We start from the raw sequence: 13,380 nt of genomic DNA on the forward strand, positions 1-13,380 counted from the left end.
AATCATTACGAAATCTAGTAATCCTTCCCTAAGATGCATCAGATAGTTTGGGTGTTTGAACCGTTGCTGTGTAGTTTTATAGTTGCCATAAGTTCTAGGTTGTCTCCACCCTTTCATGGTGTGCCTTCTGAAACAAATTTTGTATTTAAAGTGCCAATTGTGACAACTTGTAAAGCTAGATCCTTGGATCAAGCAATAAAGCTATTTTCACATTAAAAAATGTATATGTATAATTGTATTTCTTAAATTGAGCACATATTTTTTTAAAAATTCATGTTTCCATTGAAGTTATTTCAGTTAAATCGTCCCAAAAACCATTCAAGTGGGTCTCATTGATTCATAGTTGCTTTACCTGTAGTTTTATCATGATTGGGCCATGACAGGAGTATTAACAAAGCGTGTGAGCCAGAGAGGATTCAAATGCAATAAAACCAGCTAGATAATTTCTAACTATCTTAGCATGCATTGCAATGCCATTGCATTTGGTTGCTTTAGTTTTAGATCCATGTTGAGATGTCTAGAAAGAAGATTTGAACGACGTGCCACCAGTCTACAGCCAGAATTTGAAGGAGATAAGAATGATTTCAATTACCTTGAATCTTCAAAGACCTTTGAGATCAACCTAAATCTACTTTAAAATAAAGAGCAAAATAAAGAAGAAGATGATACAAAAACGATTTCATAAGGTATCTTTTGCTCTCATCACAATCTTTTTTTTCATATCTTTCATTTTTTCATACGATTACAAGTAGTGATCAGTTATTCCTTACTCATCCACTTTGCTATCTCTAACAGGCGATAAATGGATTTCTTTCGTCCAAATCTATTGTTGAATTTTAATGCTACCCAATCTATTTGTTGGGTATACTCATAATTTAATTAATTTGATCCAATCAGCCTATTGGCCCATATATGCATGCAAATACACCTTTGAGATGCCGTAAACTGATACCTCCATTACTTAGCTAGAAGTGAAAAAAAATTTTCTTCCATCCGGTGAAATTAGTGCTTTTCTAGGTCTGCTTTTTATTAGGAAATGCAACTATTCAGATTCTATAGAATGATTCATTAGTCTGAAATGATCAAAATTGGCTTTTGGATCAATAAATTGTATGTAAGAAAGATATAAAAATGAAGTTAGTGTTCTAAGTCTCAATTTGATATTTTTATATTGGCTAAGTGGCATATTGGGCCAGGATAAGGTCTTTGCAACCTGGATCCGCGGGCCATTCAAACTCAATCTGAGATAAAAGAATTTTGACTTTGGAACTTTTATAGCCGGAATGGATTTAAAATGTCAGATTTGGCTATTCCATTCTCAAAAATCCATGGTCTGGAACTGGACCTCTCCACCTCATTCACCAACCTTGGAGGATTCATACGCCAACTTGGAGAGGAATGACATCATTAGCGTGGAACAGCAGCGTTGTTTTGAGTGCATCACTTGTCGCCGATCAAGAATTTGGAAAAGTCCATCATATTCTTGAAGCTCTCGAATGCAACTCCGAGCCAGATTCAGTTTGATATCTCACTTTCTGAAGTGCTGCATTCTGAAGTTAAAGTTCTTGGTGACAATTCCTTTCAATAATAATAATAAAAAAGTTCTTGGTTACATCATGAGCAGGTCTAGCTTTTAAATATATGTCATGGACTATGTGATTGCATTTGGGTGGATTGATTGACCATCATCATCATACAACATGACAATCCGCGCATCAGCAAATTAAGAGTACTCCAACGCAGTGGGTTTGGTTCGAACTCTTTCGGAAGTTTAATTACATCACTTAATTTCACTATAGCTTGAATTAATGGTTTGGCCAACCCAAACCGCTGCGTTATAACCCATTCAATTCAAATGGACAAGGTATTTTATCCCCTATAGCAAAAACATTCTAAATAGACAAGGTGTTCACGAAAATATTCAAGACTACCTCAGCAATATAAGAAACGTTTATAGCATTCAACTTTATAGTGGTGCCGACGTGACCGAGGTCCTCTCGATTGGTACCCAACACTAACGCGCTCCATTGCATTGACCTTTCGTTTCGTAGCAATTTAGATTGCATGAGAGAGGGAGAGAGAGAGAGATACAAAAAGTGCAAATGGATCGAATCGGATCGGGTCATGAGTGATTCTGACCCAATCCGGTTTTTTATTCGGATTCTAATTTTGGACCTGGATCTAACCTAATAGAAGATCGAGTCAGGTCGGATCGGATCCATTGCTACAATTTTTAACCCAACGAGTCATTCGAGTCAAGTCGAATCCATATATAACCTGGACCCAATCCAAAAAATTCGTGTTTGGTTCAGATCAATCCATCCATAGCTTCGGAACTTGTTTGCACCCTTGCAGGTTGCAGCCCGCGGGCCTAAATAATTTTATAGATTTGGGTCGGATCGTAAGATTGAAAACTCAAAAATACCCAAATTTTAAATGGGTAGGGTCGGGTTGGAATTCAGTAAATCCAAACCTGACCTAGAAAATGGAACGGGCCCAACTTTAAGACCTGGCCCGGCCCCACAGGTACTCCAAAATAGATCAAATCGGATCAGAGTCAACCTGGCCCATTGCAGCCTCATACGTATACATACATGTACATACATATATTAATATAACAATGCTTGAAATGATGCAGTTGGATCTCTTATATTTTGAAATGATGAGGCCGATTAACAATTGAAAGCCATCAATTGCTTGTGCATCTTAAGGAGCAGGGTGGCACATTAATATGTTGTAGAAGAAGGTGAAGTGGCATCAAACGATGTTGTAGAAACATGGCATCCGCGCGAAAAGAAGAAGAGAAGTTGCAGGAAACAAGCAGAAAGGTTCACCACAAACTCAAAAAAAAAATATATATATATATATATATATTGTAAGACATTTCCTCAGCAAACTTGAGCCTAGACACAGATGTAACCACACGCAAGCCTATCAACGATTTAATCATCTACGGAATAAGAAAGGGCGACGACGGATCGATGGCATGACTTGTGCCAAATCCAGTTGGATGATATCGACCACCATCACCGGTCAAGCAAAATCATGCATTCCAAGAAGCACCGGGATACATTCATCCAAACTTCCTAGTTGCTCTCTCGTTGGGGTTGATCCAATCATCAGCAGCCCATGTACCATGCGACGCATCATAAGAAATGTATCTCACAAGCCCCACCGCTTAATCTTCAGTTACCCCTCTCATATGACTAATAAAGATTGTGACACGTAATAAACTTGGCTCTGATACAGCTTGTTAGAGGCTCGTAGCTCAAAAATTTAAGCCGTAAAAAGTAAGACCAGTTCAGGTTAATAAATTATTGTAGCATTTCTTTTATTAGTCAACATGAGATTATGATACTCAGATCCATAGGACACTACTAATAAAAGATCGAAACCTTACCACTTCCACCTATGATGAAGAACATCATGACTCCTTGGTTTGTGTTGAGAAAAGCTATGCAGCTTAATTACCAAAGGAGTTTCTGATTCGACTTAGCACCGGAGATGGTCCCCCATGAATTGCCCCTTCGACCACGTCGGTCTGGGAGCTAATACAGCAACATGTTGGGTGGAATCATGTTGTTTTTTTTCCTGTGACATCATTGAGCTCACATAGTGCGGATTAGCTTTTTTTTTAAAAGAAATAAAAAAAAAACTCACTTGGCCATAGAAATAATTTATTTTTATATTTTTGTCCTCAATAAAAAAGCCCATTCTTAAAAGTCGCGAGCCAGTGGAGCCAAAATGGATACCAATTGGAGAAAACCCTGATAGAAACTATGTGACCAGGATTGGATGCGACAACCAGAGTCAACCCCAAGTCTATCCACGCGCAAAGCGAAGACCCAACCATCAGAAAGGATCAGTTGCCAATAATGCTGTCCTTCCAAAAAGCTGGCACCAACCTCCTCCAAGTATAAACCCTTCAAGTTCTAAATTCTAGAATCCCGTGTTCTAAGCTTCACACTTGGCAAAGGTTCAAACGATGCCCACGCAAGGAGGGCCCAACCACGGGCAAAATGAGAAGCTCTAGAAGAAGACTAACTAGAACTGGGAGGAGAGAGGAAAAGGACGTATAAGGCGCGTACTCTCCCAAGCCAAGCAACATCAGGCTGCTGGTTAAAATCGAATTAAAGCGTGCGGAGATAGAATTTGAACTTAGGACTTATGCACTGGTATTATATTAAAATTATTACTTATTTCAAAAATTTAAATTAATAAAATAAAATAAATTTATTTATATATTTTATATTTTTTTATACTGCTATCGTGTCCAAATAACGTTCGAATTGTCAACCACGCCCTCTTTAGCTAGTTTTCCTTGTCAAGTGGGACCGGCCATTGGAATTAATCCGAAGACGTGTGAAAAGCTGGAAGTTCCAACGCCCGTAATGGATCGGTCATGTTCTCCTTCGGCCATTTTTTCCTACCACCCTGCCAAATTCCAGAGCTCAGCTGTCTGGACTCCAAGCTCAGTCTCAGTCTTGAGTATTGACGAAAATTGGGTGGAGATTTCCCTGCAGACGGCTTTTTGGCTCTGCTGATGTGGTCTTGTTTTCAGACACATCCAACATTTCATGGACCATGCCACTTCTCCATCTGCCACGTAATGGGCTTAAAATTATAGTATGATACGCATAAGAACTCCTTCCTCGGTTTCACCCCTTCTCGCCGCTAGGTTAAGATGATAGCTATTAACAAATATGAGGTAGACAATCACCATTTAAATATTTAGGACTTGTTTGATTCGGGGAGAGAAAGTATGGTCAATAAAAAAACAAAAAAGAAAGATAGAAAAGTAGCATTAATCTCATGAAAATAAGATCCCCATGCTTCATGAAAAAGAAAAGCACATAAAGGGTAGGAAAAAGCTATTTTCCTGCAAGTTAAAAATTATGATTTTTTTTAAAAAAAAATATCTCAAGCCATCAAAATCCAAAAATAAGGTCATTCTCTTTATTAAGGATATGATTGGTATTTCATGCAACTTTTCTAGAATTGTAGATGCTCAACCAAATATAAGCCACTCTGCAATATATCACTTTTTCATGATCAATCAAATATACCAAAATTATTTTTTAGAAATCATCTTTTCAGAAAAAATAATTTAGTAAAAACAATTCTTTCCGCGAGCCAAACGAGTCGTTACAGTGCTCCTTTAACAAATTTTCTCCTCCCTAAAAACAAAAATGCATGGCATAAAAAATATAATTTTTTGTTACTAACTAAAATTTCAAACAGTAGCGTTGTTATTTCTTTATTATTATTTATTATTTTATGCTTCTTCACCATCATAATGATCATTATAATAGTTATTTTTTAAAGATTAGTAACTCAAATTAAGTACATGATAGAACGAGTGGGAATATAGCAATTATAATCATTATAGTGCTCAATGTCAATTCCTGTGGGGATTTATTACAATTAATGGAATGATGCCATTATTGAAATCATCCTCGTTTGTGGAACCACGGCACGTTCCTGTGGGGCCAATGAAGACCTAATACACTTTGAAGAGTGATCAGTTTTTTTTTGCCTTCTACAACAAATCAAACTGCAGACTGGATGGTCTCCTACGTTGCTAATCATTCTAGAGACATTTTTTGGATTGAGGAGAGTGAGCTGCCTAGTGCGTTCCAGGATATGCTATATTTTGACTTTTTTGGATGTATTCGCATTAGATTTGTACGAGTTATCTGGTTGAATTAAAAAAAAAAGTTATAACTTCTCTGATCTCTTATTTACCTGTGTGCCGAAAGTTCCCCTTACCAAACAATTGGCAGTGCACGCATGGGTCTTCCACATGTGGCCCTCGAGACAAGTTCATTTGGGTTCTACTGATCCGTAGGAGTTCAGACTAGGAAGCTGCCAATAGAGTCGACTGAGTCTGTGGATTCTGATCTGAACAGTACATATTCCAACAGTAATTTTTGTGCATCTTTTTATTCAAGTGCAGTTTTCTGGGTGTAGCAGATGGACCCTTGCGAGGAAGCAAGGAGTGTGTGAACTTGGAAGTATCAATATTTGATCTGTGGTGGTGGGCCCCATAACACGCCTAACAAATTAGTGGAGCGTGTGGACCAAGGTTTCATGCAAGCATTGGCTTGCGTTTAAAATGATCGAGCGAATAACGCGCCATGGATCTTGACTGTAGTTTGATGTGCATGATACGCGGCCGCGTGCTCAGAGGCGTGAATGTTCCGAGTGGGTGGCAACCCGGTCGTCGTCTCTTGACTTGACCCGCGCGACATGATATCACTTGGCCTTATAAATCTGGAACCCCATGCACTCCCATCCTCATCAAGAGCCTCACAGTCCAACAAGCTTTGCCCACACACATCCAAACTTCTGGACTTCTTGACAAGAATACTTGGCAAAAGTTTTCCATGGCAGGAAGAGAGGAGGGCGAGGTGGAGAGCACTAACTTGGCCAATGTTCTACTGCTACTTTCCTGTAATGGAGCAAAGGCTCGAAACATCCATGGCATTAAGAAGCCTATGGGCCGGGTGTACGAGTGCAGGACATGCAACCGCCGGTTCCCGACGTTCCAAGCGCTCGGAGGCCACCGGACGAGCCATATGAGAACAAGATTCCGAAGGGATTGGGTCGAAGAGACCAAGAAGGAGAGAAAGAAGCCAAGGGTGCATGAGTGCCCCGTTTGTGGCTTGGAGTTCCCCATGGGGCAGGCCTTGGGGGGCCACATGAGGCGGCACAAGCCTACGGAGGCCGACGAGGCCTGCACAGGAAAGAAAGCCGGTGCCGGGAAGGTATTATGGTTGGACTTGAACTTGACTCCTTCGGAGAATGATTTGGAGCTCACAGCCCTAGGGCTTGGATTAGCGGTCTAGTGGAGGCTCCCATGCTTGATTTCTTTAGTTGCTCGGGCAGTACATAATTGGTCAGACTAAAAATATTTCTTCATGAATTAATTTCCTTCTGATTCTACGTCGTTCTTTCATTTCATATCATTTTTTAATTTTTTCAGTAAGTTTTGTAGTTTTTTTTTTTTATTTGATGGATTTTAGTTTTTTTTTAATATATAGCCTGGACATGAAAGTACTTTGATTCTCTCTTATTCTTCCTTCAACCTTTGTATCCATGGCTTTCCACCATTAACATTAAGTTCGATCTGTTGACCGTCACCAGATGAAGACATATGCTTGATTCATGCTGATGACCATACATAAATTTGTTACCACCTTGGGATGCAGGTGTTATGCAGGACTGATTTTTTGACTAGATTGCAGGGGTTCTTCTTGTTAAGAAAAGATTTCATCTGAGCAAGTCATGTTAATGTATACCTGAATCAAACCTCAGAAATGGGTGGAGACAAGTGAGTGTCCACCTTTTTACTTTTTCAGCTGATAAGGAGTCCTTGAAAGCACAGGAGAAAATCCCAAACAAACTGATATATTTGTAAACTGAATTATGATCTTGGTTGCTTTCTTCAGAAAATGGAAGAAGAAGAAAAGAACAAACAGGTATGATGATCCTGGTTACTGCATGTTAAGGAAGTAACGGATGAGATCAAGATGGTTTGATCTCTCCCTGCTATTTGTTTCTTTTATTTGAGAGGTTCATCTGTGCTGCAATGGGGGATTTGGCCTACCATTGCTTTAAAAGAAGTTCAATGATCAAGATGCCTTGATCACATCCGCAAGTTCCTTGTCAGTTAACAACCTAATTACTATTTGCTCTATAAATTCGCAAGACATGAAATTCTAATCTCACAGAAAATTCCTTTATAAAGCTTTTAGAAATTGGAATCTCATAGTTTTAACTTTTCCAAGGATGTGTTGATATAGTTAATTCATATGTTCAGATAGAAAGTTATGACCTTCCGGGCCTCACTGCTTCACATTGTCCTCACTTCTTGCGAATAAATTGCTTCTCAAAGTTAATTAGAACTCCCTATGGCGCCTAGACCATAAATATGAAGTAAATATCGAATGCTTGAATCCATATGGGCACAAGTATACGTATATATACATATATTGGTTAGGCGAGTGACCTTGATATGCCTGGTGAGATTGGGAGGATTTGAAAAGGAAATAACCTGAGTTGATGTAGCTATGGAAGAGGATCTTCCAAGTTTTTCTTTTCTTTTCTTTTATTTAGATTTTTTTAGGATGGAGAGATTTGGGTTTCTTCCTTCTCTCTTTTTTTTTTCAGGTGTGTGCGGGGGTGGAGAGGTTGGGTTGCAGTGAGGTTTTATTGTTTCATTAATTGCTTTTATTAATTCATTTTTTTGATCCAATGATCTTGTTGTTACACATCTTCATCTGAGCTTAAGGCCAGCCCGTGATCAAATTTTGATTCATGTTTATGCCCAAAAAAGGAGAACCCTCTGCATTCACCCAGACCATTAAAACTTCTTCTACAAGATCTATCCTAAGAATTTGGGCAGTAATTTGAAATGGGGTCCGGGTTACATGCTATCCACTATCCAGGCAGCATGATTTGGTGATGCTATCCTATGCAGATACTGCGTTGCTTCTATTGCTAAGATGTGTTCGACGTCAAAGTTTAGAGAAGTAATTAAAAGTTGTCCTTCCCTTATTAATTAGGAGGCATCATGAGTACCATACTGGTGGGTAGCATCATGTTCTTCTAGGATGGTACCCAAATTTTAACCTTTGAACTGTGAAGGATATATTATAACATTGGTACTTAAAAGAGACAAAATTATATGGCAATCAATTCATAGTGAGTAGCTTCATTGCTTCCCCAATTCATAGTGGATAACTCCAATTCACAGTAACTTGGTGTGTGGAACAAGTGTCTTTAAACTTGGTATTTGAAGATGTTCTACACATCCTGGGCTATTTGATTATGTGTTCCAATGTTGGTTGTGGAACATAAGAGACAAGGTGGCTTAAAGAAATATGTATTGTGGCTATGCTGTCTCGAATTTGTGGGATTGGTAACATGATCTCTCCTCGCTGAGTGCCCACCCTCTTCCTCACCTGTTAGGGTTAGTTGATCTTCTTTCATGATCAACCATCGAATCTTACTTTGCATAGATCTCCAAGCAATTCAAACTCTTCCTTTCATCTACCAGTAATTATTGTGCAATCTGACAGTTGACGTTATAAAAGAAAGTGAATCATTCTTTCTTGCGAAAGATATAATCCATCCTCCTACTGTTATGGCTTCTTGTATTTACTGTATAGATTGGTGCAAGGGTCCTCTGGTCTTTGGTACATGTATAGGTTTTACCTGGCCTAGGGCTTTTGGAATTACACTTTTATATTTTTGTGGGATTTTTCAAGTGTTGGGGAGACTGAGGGCTTTTGTATTAGAGTTTTTTCTTCGCCATTGCGAAGCTTTCTTGGATCGTTTCTGCCCATGGATGTAAATATCATGGGCTGAACTATGCAAGTTTCTATGTTTTTTCTGTGTCTGTGCGTGTTTGGGGTTCCCAATCCGACGAATCCAATCGAACTAGCAAGATTATCCAAACTGGCTTTTACTATTCTTATCAAAACAAGCAAAAGTTTTTTTTTTTTTTTTTGGTTAACAAACAAGCAAAAGTTTAATAGGTGCTTTCATGACAATGGTGTACTGGAAATCAGCACCTCCTTCTCTGATTTGTTACAAAAAGTAAAAAAAAAATTCCCTTCTGTTTTAAGAATAAGAAGGTCAACGGCCACCCCATAACCTAAGCTACTAGGTATCTAGGCAGTCCGAGTCTCACGGGAGGCTAGGGTTCTATACTCCATGAAAATCCCCAGGCGGAGCTTAAAATCTCGAGGGATAACATCAGGGCTCAAATAGGGTGCACCATTGGGCTCAGGGTACGGACTTAGTTTATATTGTGTGCCCCTTCTTTCAGGTGAGGCCTCCATGACAACCTAGGCCCATCTCGGGATTTCCACTGTTATCACAGAGCTCATTCTACTACGACCCATGAAATTTCACCCGTCAAGTTACCTTGAGGACTCCTCGGGCTCGCGGGAAGAGAAAGAAAAAAAATATCACCAGCAAAAAAAATAAAAGATATACTTTATATTTTATTAGAGTTTTGAAAAACAAATATTTTTTTATATTTTATGAAAAAACATAGAAAATTAAAAAAATCTATCTTCTACCTATTGAAAATTAAAAAAATAATTTTTTTTATAAATAGTTTTAAATTTTTAGATATAATAGCATAAGATTTTTTCTCTTTATTAAAAGTATAGTAGATATTTTATACGATTAAGCATTGTAATAAAGTAGTTGCTCGATTAAATATATATGATCCTGAAATATATTATTTTTTATAATTAATTAAATATTTAAAAATTATTTTTTAAACAATAATTTGTGTGAAAAAATAACATAGGACAGTAGAACGACAGGATACAAGAGCCATCTACCCTGCAATTAATGGATCTTTTACGGTCACCTCGGTGAGAGCTGAAATAGTGTCCAGCAAGGGCCGATAATAAACATATAGTATCAAGTATGTAACTCGAAGTATGAACTAATAATTGGACTTCAACTACATCTCTCTTAGCAAAAAAAAAAAAAAAAAAAAAAAACAAGTACACAACCCACCCGATATCGGGCTTAGATGCATGAACCAGCCTGCAATTTGCTATGCAGCAATGTCTTGGAGGCGCATAGATAGCGTTCGTCTATGGTGTTCAGACCATTTGATGGTCCAATGCAACACTTGGCCTCCCATCACACATTGAAACGCATGAAAAGACCTTGCATCACGCATTAAAACTTGAGAAAAATATGCTCACATGCGATGCACATGAGACTCAATATCAACCAGTCTACGTAGCATTACTAGTCTATTGGAAAGAAAAGTCGAGAGACCTTAATTCCTTCTGCGATAAAATAGTCTCACGTGTGAAAGCGCACACGTCGGGGACCATGCCGGCTCGCTTTCACTTGGGAGAGGGAATTCGAGTCCGTGACGGCGAACATTGTAGAACGAAACCCCGGAGCAGAGGAAAGAGACGTCCACAGGCAGTCAAAAAACTGTACGTGGAAAAGATTATAATAAAAGCAAAAGGTTTTTGTTGCACAATGCCTCGTTGGAAGGAAGCTTCGGCCTCGTTTTCTATACACGTTGGGGTTTTGGGGAATCAAAACACGTTTCTTTCTTCCTCGTCGCCCAGGGCTTCCTGGGGATGCACTTGGCGCGGACGCCCTCGTCGACCTCCTTCTCGGCCAGCTCCAATTTCGAGCTCCGGTTTGGATTTCAGAAACTTTTGAGCACCGGTTAATTACACGTCAAGTCGAAGATAACGAAACGAAGCAATATACGTCGTGGAAACGGAGGAAATTCCATCAAACAGATGGCTTTGATTGGAAGGAATATATAATCACAAAACGACCAAATGCGGACGAGAAGGCTTTCGGTGATCGACTACGATTGTTTTTTTAGTCACGTCTATTTTTTTTGAAACTCTGTGCATAAAAAAATCTCCAGCCGAATACGTTTCTATTTATTTTCTATATTTAAGCTATAACATGCACCTAAATTCGTGTTGCCATCGTGGCTCAATTTTCTTTTCTTGTTTTATATTTTAGTCCGGTAGTACGTATTTGTTCCACTCACCTCCAATTCCTCGTTGTTTGGCATCTCCATTTTTGAGGCTAAAAGGAGACAAAAGTGGGGAGCGGGATGGAGACTTCACTTTGGTTCTCTGGACGCGCACGATTAGTCAAACCAAGGTCAGCTTTAAGGCATCCAGTGGTCTCTGCAGTGCAAAACGGAGCCACCGAAGTCGTATCACAAGTTAGAGACGGCCAATTAAAAGCGTCCATGTTTAACGTTACGACCGTCCTCATCTTCTCTTTTCTCCGGGGGACACGGATTGACCGAACGAGAGGAGAGCGAGGAGAAAAAAACAATAGGACGATCGTTCGGTGCATGATTGGTATCTTTCTTTTTGTGCTGAAAGCAGGTGCTTTATACAGTACGTATATGAATACATTTAATAAGATGAAAATACAATAACTCACGAAGTGCCAATGGCAACTCTTTCTTTCTCGACCAAAGGGCATACTCCGAGTGGTGGGCCACGTAGGCAGCCACCTAATCGGCTGTCTCATTGACCTCCCTGAATACATGCTTGGCATGGATAGCCATCTCTTCTCTCATCATCACCACGATGTCATGGATCAAGGGGATGACCATCATGTTCAAATTATAATTTTTTTAAAAACTTAAGTTTAAGATGATGAGATAAATTTATTTATATATTTTATATTTTTTCACTAGGCATAATCGCTGGAGATATCGCCCATCTGGAAAGACAGCAGCAGAGATCTCACAGCATTATGGATCAGCTACACTTCTTTCAGATTGGGGAACGAGAACCATATCAGATTTTGGGAATTATTGGATCTTATAGCCTCTATTAGACTGTCGTGGATTGCTGATACGCTAGTATGGAAGCTTACTCGGTATGGCTCCTTCACAGTGGATTCCTTCTACAGGTTCATCAAAAGCGAGGGCGTTTTCTATGCTTCCTATAAAGCAACCTAGAAAGCCCCGGTTCCAGAGAAGATCAAAATTTTTCACCGGCTTGCTTTGAAAAACATATTACATATAGAAGAATTCCTTGCCAAAAAAAGGTTGGTCCGTGAGCTCGGGTTGCCCCCTTTATGGAAGTAGCGTGGAGACTATTTGTCATCTTTTCCTTAGGTGCCCTCTCGCTAGAAGCATTTGGCTTACCATCAAAGCTTATCTAAACCTAAGAGGAGGATGGCCTTCTAATCTTCATACTTTGTGGATTTCTTGGAGGAAGAGATTTCAGCCATTCATAAGAAGAGGATGAAAGAATTGGGAGGATCTTCCTTCAGCGGTCTTGTACCATCTTCTCTATCCTTCAAAAAAATCCTTCGCATCTTTTATCTTTGGGCGCATCCATGCTCGGGGACAGGCATTCCAGACCAACTCACAAGTCACCCTTATATATATATATATATATATATATCGCGCGTGCGTGTGCCCGTGCGCGTGTGCGTGCCAGCAATTATAAAGCAAAGCCAAGAATTTCTCTCCAAATTTATATTGCCTTTTGTAACCTGAGGAGTTGTTAGCAAAACTTTAATTAGGGAAGTAAAGAAGAATTTTATACTGCATTTCTATGTTCCATTATCTCACACATCTAAGATTTGTTTGGTTCATAGAAAAACAAAAAAAAAAAGTATGATCAATGAAAAATAAATTTTTTTTATTTGATTAGAGTTTTTTTTTAAAAAATATAAAAGTAACATTATTATAGGAATAAAATTCTTATATTTTATGTAAAAGAAAAATTTATGGAGGACATGAGAAAGCTATTTTTCCACCGGTTAGAAATTGAGGTCTTTGTTTTAAAAAAATATTCTTAAACTATTAAAATCTATGAGTAAAGTTTTTTAATTAAA

Source organism: Phoenix dactylifera, chromosome 3 (assembly GCF_009389715.1).
Source record: "Phoenix dactylifera cultivar Barhee BC4 chromosome 3, palm_55x_up_171113_PBpolish2nd_filt_p, whole genome shotgun sequence".
Taxonomy (NCBI): domain Eukaryota; kingdom Viridiplantae; phylum Streptophyta; class Magnoliopsida; order Arecales; family Arecaceae; genus Phoenix; species Phoenix dactylifera.